Raw genomic sequence first — 16,193 nt, forward strand, 5'->3', positions numbered from 1 at the left:
TTCTTCTTTAAAATATTTCTAAATTTAATTTTTAAATTGAGGTAAGGTGTCCAAATCTTTAGTCAACAGTTTGAGAGTTTTCATGGATGTATATAAACTTTGTAACCCATAACAGATTTAGAATATTTCCATCACCCCAGACTAATCAATACCCTCTTAAACTCTATTTTGACTTCTATCAACACAGATTGGTTTCACCCATTCTGAACATTATATAAATGCAGTCACACATGTGTGCATTTCATTCATCAAATGTAGTCAAGTGGAATATACTCTTTCGTGTCTTCTTTCTTTTGCTTAATAAAATATTTTTGAGATTTATTTATATTATTGTGTGTGGCACTAGCTGTTTCCCCCTTTATTTTATTGTACGAATATACCACTATTTATTTATCCATTCTTCTTTTTATGGATATTTGAATTGTTTTCCCTTCAATTAAATTCAACTGGAAAACATTTATTGAGCTCCTATTATAATCCAGATACTGTACTATGAACAAAGCTGCTACGTTTTTCTACCTGTCTTTTTGTGGACATATGACCTCAATTTTCTTAGGAATATACTTAGGAGTAGATTGGTTGGGTCATAAGGCAAGCATATGTTTAATTTTAGTAGATATTGCCAAACATCTTTCCAAAGTAATTCATTTTCACTTCCCCCAGTAATTTATCAGATTTCCAGTTGCTTCACACCTCACTGACACTTGATATCATCAGTCATTTAATTTTAGCAATTCCGGTGCATATGGTATCTCATTGTGGTTTTAATTTCCATTTCTCTGATTACCAATGATACAAAACACTTTTTCATAGCCTTTTTACTTGTATAGCCATACAAGTATTCTATTTTTTGAAGTCCTGTTCAATTCTTATGCCCATTTAAAAATTAGATTGTTTGTCTTTTATTGAATCATAGGTGTTTTTTATATGTCTTGTGGATGTGAATCCTTTGTCATATATATGTAGCAAACATCTTTCCAAATATCTGTGGCTTTTTTATTCACTTTCACAATAGTGTCTTTTGATGAACAGAAGTTCTGAATTTAAATGAATACCAATTTATCATTTTTTATGGTTGTGTATTTCATATCCTACAGAAGACATTGCCTACTTCAAGATCATGAAAATATTCTCCCATATTTTATTGCAGCAGCTATATTGTTTTATTATTTACATTTAGGTCAATGGTCCATGTCAAATAAATTTTTATATATGGTGCAAATTAGGGGAAAATTTCATTTCTCATATAATTTTCCAGCATAATTTATTAAAAAGAACATTGTTTCTCCACCGAGGTTGTTGTCACTATTTAAATGATCACATGAGTATATGTATGGATCTATTAGACTTCACTGCTTGGATTATTTTAACTTTATAGTAAATTGAAGTCTGATAGTGTAAGCCTTTTAACATGCTGATTTTCCTTGAGGCTATCTTGTCTTATTCTAGGATCTTTGCATTTTCAAATAAATTTCACAATCAGTTTGTAATTTCCACACACAAAATAGCTCCAGGGATTTTTAGTTAGGATACCTTTCATTCTACAGATCAATTTGGGGAGAATTTACATTATAATATACTGAGTCTTTCATTTCACATACTTGAAATATCTCTTCATTTAAGTCTTTAATTTCCCTTAGCAATTTTTTATAATTTTCAGTCTGGAGGTCTTTCACATCTTCCTTTAGAGTTATTCCTATGTATTTGATATTTTGGGGTACTATGTACATGGTATATTTTTCTGAATTTAGTTTTGTAGTTGTTGTTGATAGTATACATAAATATAATTGAATTGTATATATTGAATTTGTATTCAACAACCTTGCTAAATTCATTTGTTTGTAGACCCTTTGCAATCATAAATTATAATATTTGTATCATCTATTAGTAAGGACAGTTTTATTTCTCTTCTGATCTTTGCACAATTTATTTCTTTTTCTTCTCTTATAGCTCTGGCTAGGACCTCCAATTCAGTGTTTCATAGAAGTGGTGACAATGGACATCCTTGTCTTGTTGCCCATCAGGGGACAAACACTCAATATTTCACCAATGAATATGATTTTAATTGTAGCCTTTTGTAAATATATTTCTTTTGTATCTTAGCATTAAATATATATATTTTTTAAATAGGTGTTAGTGAAGAACACTTCTCTTTTCTATATGTTTCTTTCATATGAAGGAAGGTTAATATAATTTCATGTCTTTTTGTGCTCTTTCGTTCATTCTACCATGGGATGGTTAGCAGGGATGGCTCATTTGGCTCTCACACTAAACTCCGTCCTCCAACTTGGCCTTTTACAGTTACAAAGCTGAGATTTTTAATTCCCATCTGTCTTAATCTTTGTTTTAACTTTCAACTTGTTCCATAGCTTGGATATAGCAATGAAGGGCTTACTATTTATTGTCTCCCTTCAAATTTCAAAGTTGGTATCAAGGTATACTTTTATGTTTTTATTGCATTATTTTTAGTATTTTTGAATAAAACAAATCATTTTCACAAAGAATTTTTAAACGTTTTTTAAGGCAAGATATTTTCAAGGTGCGATTTTTATGAGCCATTTAAATATCCTTCCTTATTCCGTTTATCCCAGCGTTGGCCCTCTTTCGATGACCTTTCCCTTCTCCGTCTTCCTGTTCTGCCTTAGCCATGCTTCATCCCCCAACATGAAACTATCTTGGGTAGTTTCCTTTGCTCCTTGGGTAGTATCCTTTGCTCCTTGAAATCCTGGGCTTCTCCTCAGCACCACTGTGTAGGCACACCTGTTTTCTCCTATGGGTACCTTTCCCTGCCAGGCCATAGGTGAGGCCCTCCAAAGTGAAATTCCACAGTTGCCGCAGGAGTTCTACCCGTTTGTTAGATATTCTCATGACAGGCCCTGAAGCAAATTAACTTCTCAGGGCCTCATTTCCATATCTTTAAATTGGAGATAGCAATAGGACTAACCTCATAGAATACCTGCGAAGATTAAAAGAGTCATTTGGATGTAAAAGCACTTAGACTACTGTGTGGCACTTAGTATGCTTTTATTGCATTTTATTATTATTAGCCATTGTTATTGCATTTCTTGGGCTTTTTAATATACCATTTTATACTTTTATCAGGATGTTTTGGGAACGTATAACTCATTTTCCAAATTAATTTTTAAGTCCTATAAAAGCACATCTTTTATAGATGTGACACGGGGTTGTATCTTGTACTCTTCTTGCATTTCCTTTGTGCTTGTCAAGTTTATTATCTGCAATAGAACAGCAGAATGGTAATTTTGAAATTTCAGTATTTTTTCACCTCGATTTCTGAAATAGCATAAACCGGATCCTTTTTGGAGTGGTGGTATGTTGGGGATAATGGATGCACATCAGTGATGTGAAGATTTTGCTCTTTCAAGTATTCAGAGAAAGGGATGAAGAAATAGAATGAAAACTAATTTGTTTGCTGAAAATCGGGGTTGGAGTCCTGGTTTTTTCATTTATTTATTAGCTTAGTGATTTTCATCTCTGATTCTCAGATTCTCTGTATCAAAAAAATGAGGACAATAATGTCTTTTTAACACACCATTTAGCTTTCTTCTATATTTCAATATTCAGATAAAAAAATACCTTAATAATCATATTTCCTTAAAAAATACTACTTAAAGATAGCTGGCCCACCAGAATACTATAAATCTGTACTGCAGTTATTAGTGCATGTGTGAGTATGTGATATACATATGTATGTATATTTGTATATACATATATATGTATATATATATATATATGGTATTGTTGAGTTAATAATTGCAGAAAAATGTATAGATCAATGTTTACCAAAGAAGGTTCTCTGGAGATCCTAATAGATGCTCCTGGGTAGGGGAGGGAGTTACAAATAGATGAAAAACTTACAAAACTTGTCAGTATTCACAGAAAAATAATCAGTTGCATTGCATGGGGCACATTTGCATTTTTATGAACAAGAACTTTTGCATTACTATCATTTCCTACAGCTTTAAGGGTTGTAAAAAATCTGAGAGACAACCAAAGCTTGACATAATCCAAATTCATGAGCAAGGCCGTATTCTTCCTAATTTTAGTCTTTCACAATTTTTCCTTGTACCATATGTTTTCTCAAATAGAATGCTATTCTTTTTTCTTTCTTTTCTTTTCTTTCTCTTTTTTTTTTTTTTTTAGAATGCTATTCTTGCTAATCCTTTATTTAAAAGGAGACTTGGGTTATTTTAAAAATATAAAATATATAGCTCATTTAATGAGTTTTTGAGTAGGATATTTCAATTGGAAAAGAGATTGAGCTAAAAAGAAAAATTCAATATGGAAAGTTTTTTAAAGGTGATTTCACCTTCTATTCAAATCAATAAATATTTTCTAAGTACCTACCATGTGATTCAAAGAGGAATAATAGTGATACCTGTCTTTATTGGATACCTACAATGTTCCACCACCTGCTTGTAGGGTTTGGCCCTGTGTTTGAAGAGAACCCCATGTTTGACGGCATATTTCTGGAAGTCTGGGTAATTCAGTCTACAAAATAGTCATACCTGGGGTTCTGTAATTCACATAGAATTCACTTACGTCCTCTTTACTAGTGTAAATGGGAGATGCATTGTCACATTCCTTCAGTCACCATCTGGTCACTGCTTCCAAACTCCCCTGGGTAACTGATTGAAGAAAAACATACACCTCTGAGAGCAAACAACAATTTTCCTGGAGCAGTATACTCTGAATCTGTATTTTTAGAAGGAGACATTTCCACTAAAAACCTTTTCATTGTTATAAAGAAGTTCAATTCCTCACATCTCAAAACTCTTTTAGTTAGAACAAGATCGTTGCTTTGTTTTTGTATAACAAAACTGTCCATTCATGTGTTTTTCCCAAAACAAAATACTCTTTGTCCTCAAAGGTTAATTCAAGCTTCTGAAGATAGAAAGTTCCTGGCAGCTTTTTCTCTAACTAAAGTCATAAAGATTAAATAATAATAATGATAATAATGATAATAATAATAATAATAATACAAGAGATGTGTTTCAGTGTCACCCATGATATTATAACTGGACTGAATTGTGTCATTATAAGGGTCTTTAGGGCTTTCAACCCTGAGCTAAGTTGTGATTTTAGACTGTTCTGCTTTTTATGGTCCTCCTCTTATTGGATGCCATTCCTTCTCACTGCCTTTGGTGGACTTGCCTCTGAGGCCTTACTTTTTTAGTTAGTTACTTCTCCATGTTGTTAGGATAGATAATACCATGGTCAAAGCTCATGCATTACCCCATAGAACCTCTTATTCAGCCCTCACAGACATGTTAGAATCCATTCACGATTCTAACACACTTGACACTCCCTTCTTATAGCTGACAATATTGAGAAGTTCAGACAGAGGCAGTGGCCAAATTGTTCTCTTTGTGGGTGAATTTAGGATGTGTGTGTGGTATGTAAGCATATATATCTGTTTTTTTGTTTGTTTTTTAGGAGAAAGATTTTCCTTTATTTTTTAAAGAAAAGACATTTATTTTGAGAAAACAAAGAGAAAGTTGTTTTTTTTTTAATTTTTCAGTTACAGTTGACATTCAATATTATTTTATATTAGTTTTAGGTGTAGAGCATAGGGGTTAGACATTTATATAACTTACAAAGTGATTCCCCTGATAAGTGTAGCACCCACCTGGCACCAAATCTACAGTGTTTCCCCGAAAAATCAGATCCAACTGGAAAATAAGCCCTAGCATGAGTTTTCAGGATGCTCGTAATATAAAATAAGCCCTACCATATTTTCCTGAAAATAAGACCAGGTCTTATGTTAATTTTTGCTCCAAAAGACTTATTAGGGCTTATTTTATATTACGAGCATCCTGAAAAATCATGCTAGGGCTTATTTTATGGTTAGGTCTGATTTTTGGGGAAACAGGTACTTATTACAATATTACTGATTATATTCCATATGCTGTACTTTACATCTCCATGACTATTTTGTAACTACCATTTTGTACTTCACCTTTTTTCCCCAGGCCCCTACATATCTTAACATATATGGAGTCACAAGTGATATATAGCAGAATTGGCAAACATTTTCTATAAATGGCCAAACAGTACATATTTTAGGCTTTGCAGGTCATAGAGTTCCTTTTGCATTCTAGCACAACTACCCAACTTGTAGTCATTGTAGCAGAAAAGCAGCCATAGGCTGTACATAAATGAGTGGTTAGAACTGTGTTCTAATAAAACTTTATACAAACATGTATGAGGTCTGCAAATTAAGTTTGTGAACTCATCCTAGAAAAAGTGCTACCTACCTCATTGCTGAATATCATTATGGTCACCTTCGAAGTCCTCCCCTTGGGAAGCTATGCACCCAGCGCCTAGTCCACCCTTGAAAGCAGTTTTGGAAATCTTTTTCTGGAATGGCCATCAGAGCTGTTGTTGTATTACCCTTGATGTCCTGAATGTCATCAAAATGTCTTCCTTTCAATATTTCCTTTATCTTCAGGTAAAGAAAGAAGTCATTGGGGGCCAGATCAGGTGAGTAGGGAGGGTGTTCCAATCCAGTTATTTTTTTACTGGCTAAAAACTCCCTCACAGACAATGCTATGTGAGCTGGTGCATTGTCGTGATGCTAGAACCATGAATTGTTGGCGAAAAGTTCAGGTCGTTTTCATCTTTTTCACACAGCCTTTTCAGCACTTCCAATAGTAAACTTGGTTAACTGTTTGTCCAGTTGGTACAAATTCATAATGAATAATCCCCCTGAAGTCAAAAAAGGTTAGCAACATCGTTTTGTCTCTTGATTTGGACTGATGGAACATTTTTGGTTGTGGAGAATTGGCTGACTTCCATTGTGCACTTCGACACTTTTTTCAGGGTCATTTTGGTACACCCATGTTTCATCACCCGTGATAGCAAGACCTAAAACATCACCTTGCCTCTCCAAAAGGTCTTGGCAAACTTCGACTCTCCTTTGCTTTTGTTCATCTGTGAGCTCCTTCTGGACCATTTCTGCACACACCTTTCTCATGCTAAGATTTTCAGTTAAGATTTTCCTAACTGTTTTTCTATCTATGTTTACTTGGTCTGCTATGCTTCTCACAGTCAGCCAATGATATTGATGCACATATCAACGAATTTTTGTAATGTTTTCATCAGTTCTGCTCATTACTGGCCACCCTGACCTCTCTTCACCAGTGACACGTTCTCTCCCCTCAGAAAAATGTGTAATCCATTTGTACACTGCCGTTTTCTTCATGGCAGTATCCCCATAAACTTGGACTAACATGTCGCAGATTTCACTTCCACTCTTGCCAAGTTTAACAAGAAATTTAATGTTTGTTTGTTGCTCTAATTCAAGCCTGGACATTCTCATGATGACACACAAAAACACGCAACAACAATAATGACGCCACTCAGCAAGACACCGCCACACGTCGACATGAACACAGCAGTAACACTCTGATAGACCAAGGTTATGAAACCTTCCCGAGCTGTTTGTCCAGTGCTGCCACTGTAAACACATGGTGGCGAGTTTGCGATCTTAATTGTCAGACCTCTAGAAGCCCCAGAGGCTATAGTTTGCTGATACCAGAACATAGTATAGTCGGACTAAATCAGAACACCAGGGCTCTCAACTCTGTCCCTTACCACCTGACTGCATAGCTACTCCTCTCATATGTCACTTGAAAAAAATAGTTTTGTAAACTCTGAAGCACCATGCAGACATCTAAAATGGTATTTATGCAATACCATTTATTCAACTAATTTCATTCATTCATTCAACTAATGTATATCAAATGCCCACTGTGTGTTAAGAACTATCCTAGAACAACAAGGTAGTAGTAGATAAGGATGAGGTACATAAACTTTGGGAAGAGTACCAATATCAGACTGTTGGGTGATTGTCAGGTTGGGGTCATAGGGTAAGATGACAGCCTGGTAGGTGGAGGCGGGGTTTTCCCCTGAAGGGAATTCATGTTCACACAGTCACTTATTTGGGGAAGTGGTTAATTCTGGGCAGGAAATGAGTTGGCACTTTGGGTTGGGGGTGGTCACACTCCTTTCTCTCTCTGAGGCCAGGAAGAGTTGGGCCAAGATTCTAAGTCATGAAAAGGCCTCGGTAATTCTGATGGTGGGGAATGAGATGCCTCCTGGCTATGTGGAGAGAAGCCCAGAGTGATTGGCATCATTGGTATCATTAAGTTTATGATTTTTCCACTCAGTCACCAAGAGGAGAAATAGACAACATTTCTGGAGCAGCCAGCATGAAGGCTCAGGGTTGTAGAGTTATGGCCTCAAGGGAGCAGTGTTCCTTCCAGAGTCCAGGGTAGGATGTGAATGGTGGGGAATCCGGGAACAATTATTTGGAAGCAAGAATCATTTTATTTTGTAGGCCCTGGTGGGAGAAGTGTTGTACATATAAACATTGTTCTTACCATGAAGTGCACAGTCTAGCAAGGGAGGCAAACACAGTCATACAATTCTAACGCAGGCTGATGATAGAGGCGAGGACATCTAGGCCCAGGTTGGATGTGTAACTTAGCCTGGCAATGGTTCTTGAGAAATCATGTCTGAGTTGAGATTTTAGGAGTGAGGTCAGTTAACCAAGTTGAGAAGGGAGGGCAAGGACCTTGTAGACAAAGGGAACAGCATGGGCAGAAGCAGGTGGCCTTACAGCAAAGCAGTGTCATGTCCTTAGCGGGGTGGCTATGGAGTTAGGCTTTGAGCGCTTACATCCTGGCTTCAAGCTGATTAAACTTGGACATTCTTATGCGTTTCTTCAAGGCCATGTTTCCTCGTCTGTGACACGAACATGGCAATCTTTCTTCATAAGATTGTGTTGTGAGAATGAAATAGACTGCGGTATTTGATGCCCAGGACCTGGTAAGCAAGCATTCAGTAAGTGTTAGCAACTTTACATATTTATGTAATATAAAACTTTAAACAAACGAATCATAGTTAATGAAGGAGGAACACGGAAAGATCAGATACCATTGAGGGCTGTTATTTTGAGTGTATGAGTGTCACTTTGGCACGAGGAATTAAGCCTCCTTCGGCGTTTTCGGCTCTTTCTTCATCTTGATATGTCAGTCCCATGATGGGTGTGGCCTTTCTTCCTTTGACTCCTTCTGCACCTGATGCTGAGTGCATCAGGCCAGCTGGTCAAATGAAACTATTTGTGACAGCGGAAGGCAAAGTCAGGGGTCAAGGAAGTTATGTCATCTGTGCACCCAACGAAAGGAATGACATGATGAAATACCTCAGCTAGTTGTCATTCGGAACCTTCTAATTGTGCCGAGACCGTCAGCTGGTAATTCCCTGTCTTGCTGGGAGTGAAATCTCCAGAGTGTTGCCTTAGTGCCAAATACTGATCTAGGTGCCAGGTGTCAGAGGCAGATTGTCACCTCCTAGGTGCTCCATTCTAGGTGGAAAATAGACACCAAGTCACAAACACCCCAGTGTGACCAGTGCTACCATGAAGGAGACAGGGAAGGGACCCCCAGGATTCTATCTGCCAGTATTCAATTGGCTTACCCAGGACAGTTTTGCCAAAAGTACGAAAGTGTCCCTGGGCAGGTGCCATGGCTGTATTTTTCTGGATGCAGGTGGGAGCTGGTTTCAGTGTCTTTGAGGGACTTTCATTCCTCTCATACCAGCTGATGATTTTTTCCCTGCTCCTTTCCCCACAGCCCAACTCCTTGCGGATACTGAATATCATAAAATACCACATGTTTGTATACTTTTCAAGCTCATTGTGTGTTTGTTCTCCCCACAGCTTTGGGATAGATCATGCTTCTCATTTTACAGCCGAGGAAAGTGAAGTTTACAAAGTGTCTGTGGTTCATCAAGATTCTAATGTTAGTAACCGCCTGAGCTAGGATTCAAAGTCAGGTTTCCAAGCCATCCATTTTCATCTGCCCTTCCCCCTCCACCCCTCCAGACTTGTTTTCTCTCTTTCCTTGGCTGTACGGAAAGTACACCCTCCCTGCCCCTACTCTGGACTATCTCCCAAGCTTTCAACATATTGACCAGAAAATTGTCCCAGATCTTGCCCAAGAGTCCCAAGGGAGACAGCTGGACCCACAGCAATGTTTACAAATTTAGTGATGATAATTACAAATGAATACCATCATGCTGACTTAGTGATGCTTTTGGTCCTGTCTAGACCCTCCCGTTTGCATAAGCATCAGAAGAGGAGAGAGAATCCATTTCAGAAGTCAGTTTGGGGAGCACAATGAATGCAGTGCAATCTTCTCCACTCAGCGGGAAGAGTCATCGAAACCAGTGTTCCTCAAAAATTAGGTGGCTTATAGAATTGTCATGAAGGCTAGACACAGGGTCCAGGCGAGCTTCCATGGGATTTAGGTATTTGTGCATTTCTTTTGGATCTTATTCAAATGGAGGTTCTGTTTCAGTAGGTTGGGGTGGGTGTGAGTTTTTGCATTTTTAACAAGCTCTCTGGCGATGTAAGTCTGCTGATCCAAGACATAATTTGGATAGCCAGGGTTTAAACTACCAACTCTCAAAGTTAGCTTACAGTTTGGGGCTTAAAGTAATCCCAATGCCTGGGTTCTAACCCCAGCGATTCTAACTTAATTGGTCTGAGATGTGGCCTGAGGACTTTCCAAAGTCTTTCACTTCATCCTTAGAGGCACTAAAATTTGATTTACACTTTCTAGGGTGAGTGTCCCCACCTACCAAATGAATAGAACAGCATATAGCTATCTCAAAGGGGTAGGGAGAGAGGTGGATTATATAAAGAATATACTACTGCACCTGGCTCATAAGAGGGGTTCAATAAACTACGTCAGGGTTTGCTATTTTCCCTTCCAAATTCTCAGATGGCACCAGTGAATTTCGATTTCTGAAAATTTCTCCTTTCTTTCATTAATCAACATTCTTACTCTCCTGAGTGCTGAAAAACCTTGTGAAGAAAAAAGGTGGCTTTCAATTCACATTTCCATGTTTTCTAAAGAGTTTCATTCTTTTTTTTTTTTTTTTTTGATGGCTTATGTGATATGTTTTCCCTGGAATGAGACCTGTGTTTAAAGAGATTTTCTTTGATTATTCATTGAAGAAATAATTATTGAATGACTCTCTAGTGTGTCCCAGGAGCTGTGCTGAGCTAGGAGGATCTAGTGCTGAATACGATTGGTAGGGTTCCTGCCTTTGAGAAGTTTGGATGTTGGAGAGAACCGCTAGAGACAACCGGGTGGACAATCAAGTGCCATGCACTTAAGGAGGGGTTAAGTGTGGAAAAAGATTTCAGAGAGTTAGGTGAGGCCAGAAGAGTCAGGAAGACTTCTCTGAGGAGATCAGAACAGTGACAGGAGTTCACCAGGCAAGAAAGAGTAAAACAAGTATTCCAGGCAAAGGGAAGAACATCTGCAAACAACTGGAGGCTGAAGAACCGGGAGAAGTTCGACATGATCTGAGCATAGGGCACAAGGAGGTGGGACATGGCATGAAGCTAGAGAGAACGGCAGGGCCTAGATGGAGAGGGAGCTTAGATTTTAGGAAAGCTGGGTCTGTAGTGATAGAAGCATGGCATGTTGGAATGTGGATGTCCACACACCACGGCTTGAATCCCAGCTCTACCACCCACTGACTGTGTGATGTTGGCCATGCTAGTCAATGTCTGAGTCCTGATGGCGTTGTCTGCAGTATGGGGATAATAATGCCGACCTCATAGGGCTGTTTTGAGGATTAAATGAATAAATGCATGAAAATGCATAAAATGTAAAAATGCATGATCATTTTTACTATCAATCCCAAGAACAATGGAGAATTGTGATAGCTTGTGTGGAGATGGAATTTTAGGAGAAAGACAGGAGGCAACGATGTGTGTCAGGAGGTGATGAGAGTAAGGCAAGTGAGATGATGGGGGGCTGGGACTAGAAAACCAGATGAATTGGATAGGTCTGACTTGGACGGGAAATAAGAAAGAGGGGTCATATGAAGCTCACGTAGTCCTTGAGATTTAGAACATAGGAATGGTGATCAATTTGGGGTGAGTATCGTGTGGTCAGTGTGGTCAGTTTCGCACGTGCTGAGATTGTATCCATCAGATAGCTGTTGCAGAGAACAGACTTCACTCTTGCTCGTTTAGCAGGAAGGAGTTTATCACAGGGTATTTAGTGGCTTATACAATTATCAAGAGGGCTGAGGAAACAGAACCCAGCTTGAGCTTTCAAGAACAACCTCTGACGCCACTCCTAGGACCTGGGCTCTGGGTAGCTGCTGCCTCTTTAATCATCTCGCAACCAGGAAGCTGCCCCCTCAAGAGCCACACCACAGCTGTTTCAAACAGGAAACCACCACAATCAGGAAGCCACTACTGGGGACAGTTCTAGAACCAATGGAAATCTGCAACAGACCATGGCAGCAGAACGAATTCCCCTCTCCCTATACCTGGTCTCACTACATCTACTAAGCTAGAATCTGAACACTGGGACCTCTGCAAATGCAAGTGCAGAAAAACCAAATGCATCCACAGCTGGGCGTAACAGCTGAAGGGACAAGCATTCTAAAATCTTGTCTCTCTCAGACTGAACTATTCTAGAACCCAAGCTGCAAGAGAATAAGGAAAGTGTATCTTTAGTTTTCCAGCTTCTGGAATGGGGAAATTCACATGAGAATGACATTTTGCAAATTGTGAATTGCGGCTCATGTGAGCCTCATGAAATCAATCAGGCAAACAGTAAGGGTAACTATTATGTAATGTAATGACACTTTTGTTCTTAAGGATGTGTACGCATCCTTGTTTGCAAAGTAAAACACTTCTTCCTCTGGGTCATGGTCAAAAAAAAAAAAAAGCCCATGAAAGTCACTGCATTAGACGTTGGGTGCCAGTATTCCACTGCAAGGTCTCAGAGAGAGTTAATGGGTAGAGCCCAGTGGCTGCTGAATATACAGGGTTGGATTCTAGGAGATAATCAAAGCTGGAGATATAGATTATACAATTGTTGGTCAGAAGGTGTCATATGAAGCCATGGGAGTTAAGTCACCCAGGGGAGAGAGTGTAGAGTGTAAAGAGAAGGAGGTCTGGAATAGACCCCAAGGAACACAGACATTTGATCTTGGGAAAGAAATTTTCTTTTGGGGTTGTACTTGTCCTTCCTGCACTCTGGTATTTTTCATTTACTCTCCTAAAAGAGAGCTGAATCTAGAGAAGCCCCTGAGCACTGTGGAAAGGCGTGTTTCACACACACACTAGCTATTGCTGATACTGCAGCAGCCCGGCAGAGCCATGGTGCACACCATGCTGGGTCAGAAACGGGCCCTTGGCATGGGGCTGGCACCACACTGGCTCTCATGACTGGTGTGTGTTGAGTGGGCATACAGGGCAGAGAGGTTCTTAGGAAAACTGGAAAGAGCTTTTCAGATTCCAAAGCTCCAGCTGCTGAGCTGTGACCACAGTAGGTTCTAACCTCACTAGCCAAGGCGGACTCAATAGTTTTAGTAGTCCCCCGCTTATCCATGGTTGCATTTTCCGCGTTTTCAGTTACCACAGACAACTGTGGCCTGAAAACATTACATGGAAAGTTCCAGAAATAAATAATTCATAAGTTTTGAGTTGTAGGCTGATTTGAGTAGCATGATGAAATCTCAAGCTGTCTCCACGCTGGATATGCTCTTCGCGTTGGTCACTTTGTAGCCATCTTGGTCATCAGACCCACTGTCACGGGTGTCACAGTGCTTGTGTTCAAGTCACCTTTATTTTACTTACTAAGGGTCCCAGAGCACAGTAGTAGTAATGCTAGCAGTTCGGAGATGCCAAAGAGAAATCCGCCATAAAGTGTTTTCTTTACGTGAAAAAGCTTATATGTATAGGAAAGAACATAGTGTACAGAGGGTTTGGTACTATCTGTGGTTTCAGGCATCCGTGAGGGATCTTGGAACATATCCCCTGTGGATAAGAGGGAGCTACTGCATTTATAATTTTAAAGAGTATTTTTGTTGTAAATAAAAGAAATGGCAACAAGGGGTAGGAGCTGTACAGGAAGATGTACTTGTTGCAGCAAAATCGAGAGGCAAACTAAATGTTCAACCATAGAAGAATGGGCAAGTTGTGGTATATTTAAACAGTGAAATTCTAGTATATAGCAGGTACAGGAACGAGCTAGATCCACATGTATCAGTCTGGATAAATCTCAAAAACTTAACGTGACATGAAAAAAATTCCACTCACAAAATGTTATATCAAGTATATCATTTATTGAAATTTTAAAATCCACAGAAAATTGTCCTATATATTTTTATGGGAAAACAAGCATGAAATTATGTAAGTGAAGGGGACACAGAAACTTCCAGGCCATGGTTCTTTTGTGGGAAGGGTGTAGGGAAATGGATGGAGGAATGAGACTTTGGCTCTATATGGATTATTTTATTTTTTTCAAAAGCAGAGGCAGATATAGCAACATATTACTAGTCATTAAATAAGCTGGTGAGGCATGGGAGAAATATTATTTTCTGTTTTTTTTTCATAATTAAAAATAAATAGAACCGTGTATAAATTTTGTAAAACCCAGAGCGAGAATCAGGTTTCCTCCCCTGACACCAGATTAAGCAGATGACCTTTAAAACTATTACTAGGGAAACACACACACACACACACACACACACACACACACACACACGTATATATAGCACACATATATGTGTATAATGCACACACATGTGCACATATGTACATACATGTGCACATATGTACATACATATGCACATACATACATATGCATATGTATATATATACATATATATATATATATATATATATATATATATATATATATATATATAAAACTTCATAACTTCAAATTAAAACAAGCCTTTAATTTTTTTATTGGGAAAAATCCTGGCCTTGGATATGTCTTCAGTTTCAGAACTTCTGTATCGTTGGACACTAACATTTTTCTGGTATGTGACCACGTACTGACTCTCTAGCCCATCTGTGTCTCATGTTAGAAGGATGCTCGTAGAGTGACTGGCGTGGGGGGCAAGGCAGAACAGAGGGAAAACCCTGCTGCAATGCTGAAGAATGCTCCAAAGCAGGGCTTGAGACATGTGACATGAGGCAGCACAGAGGAGCTACAGCAGGGGGCCAGTAAAGCCTGGCAGGAAATTGTGGGGAAGCTGGGCTCAAATCCTAGCTCTGCTACTCATCGTGTGAGGACTTGGCTTAGCCGATCTCTCAGGATCTTTCCAGAGACGACACTGATTGACAACTCTATCCTCTTAACTCAAAGGCTTTGTTTTTTGCCAGAATAATCAGTGGTATTCCAGGGATTCTGGAAGGCTCCCTTGTTTGATAAATTCTGTCCAGTTTCCCTCAGTACTTCTTCCATTTAGGACCTATTCATATCAACTCTCCTGGGTTGCTGACCCCTTCCTTTTCGGAACCATCCATTGTGTGACTGGGGGATTCTAAGAAAGAACTGGATAAGCGAGTTCCAGGACGCATAGTGGACAATGGAGAGATGAGCTGAAGAAACACTTACCAAATCTAGAGAAGGAAAATCCTACAAAATTTTCCAAGAGCAGAAATATATTTAGTCTCGTTATTTACGTTGACTTGTTATTTTTTCATCGACTCATCCATTACCCTCTTCTGCAAATTCTACAAGTATAGTGTGTGTGTGTGCGCGCGTGCTGAGGGGTGGGAAGAATGGTAGGGTCTGTGAGCTCCAGTTGAATTTTTACCAAAGAGTCATATGTTTCACATAGCCTGAGTTCCCAGCCATACAAAAATCATTTATTTTACTTGTATAGATAGTATCCTTCTGTCGTAACATTCCCAGGGGCTGGTTAACCCTCGGGGAGTAACAGAATTTAGTTTTAAATGTCCTAGGTTGTCTACTCCCTATGTACCTATCAGGTGAGTTATTAATGATTATTCTCTTATTGTTTTGTCTTGCTCCAAGAGTCTTTTAATGCTGTGCACCCTGTATCTTCAGCTCTTGGCTTTCAGAGTATTGCTTGACAGAGGCAGAGATTTGAACCACCCTCAGGGTAAATGTTGGGCACCTCTGCTCAGGGGATGGTTGCTGAAAAGTGAAAATGGAATATTTCCCGTGTTAGAATATGAGACGGTAGAAAATTTGCTTAGTTTATGCATGTGTAGGTTGCAGATACCTTTTCAAGAATGCATGAGTTGGTTTCAGGCAAAATTCATTTATTCTGTAGAGTTAGGGTATAACTCAAATGCCAGATGTCCCCTTGTT

This window comes from Rhinolophus hipposideros, assembly GCF_964194185.1.
Source record: "Rhinolophus hipposideros genome assembly, chromosome: 11".
Classification (NCBI taxonomy): Eukaryota; Metazoa; Chordata; class Mammalia; order Chiroptera; family Rhinolophidae; genus Rhinolophus; species Rhinolophus hipposideros.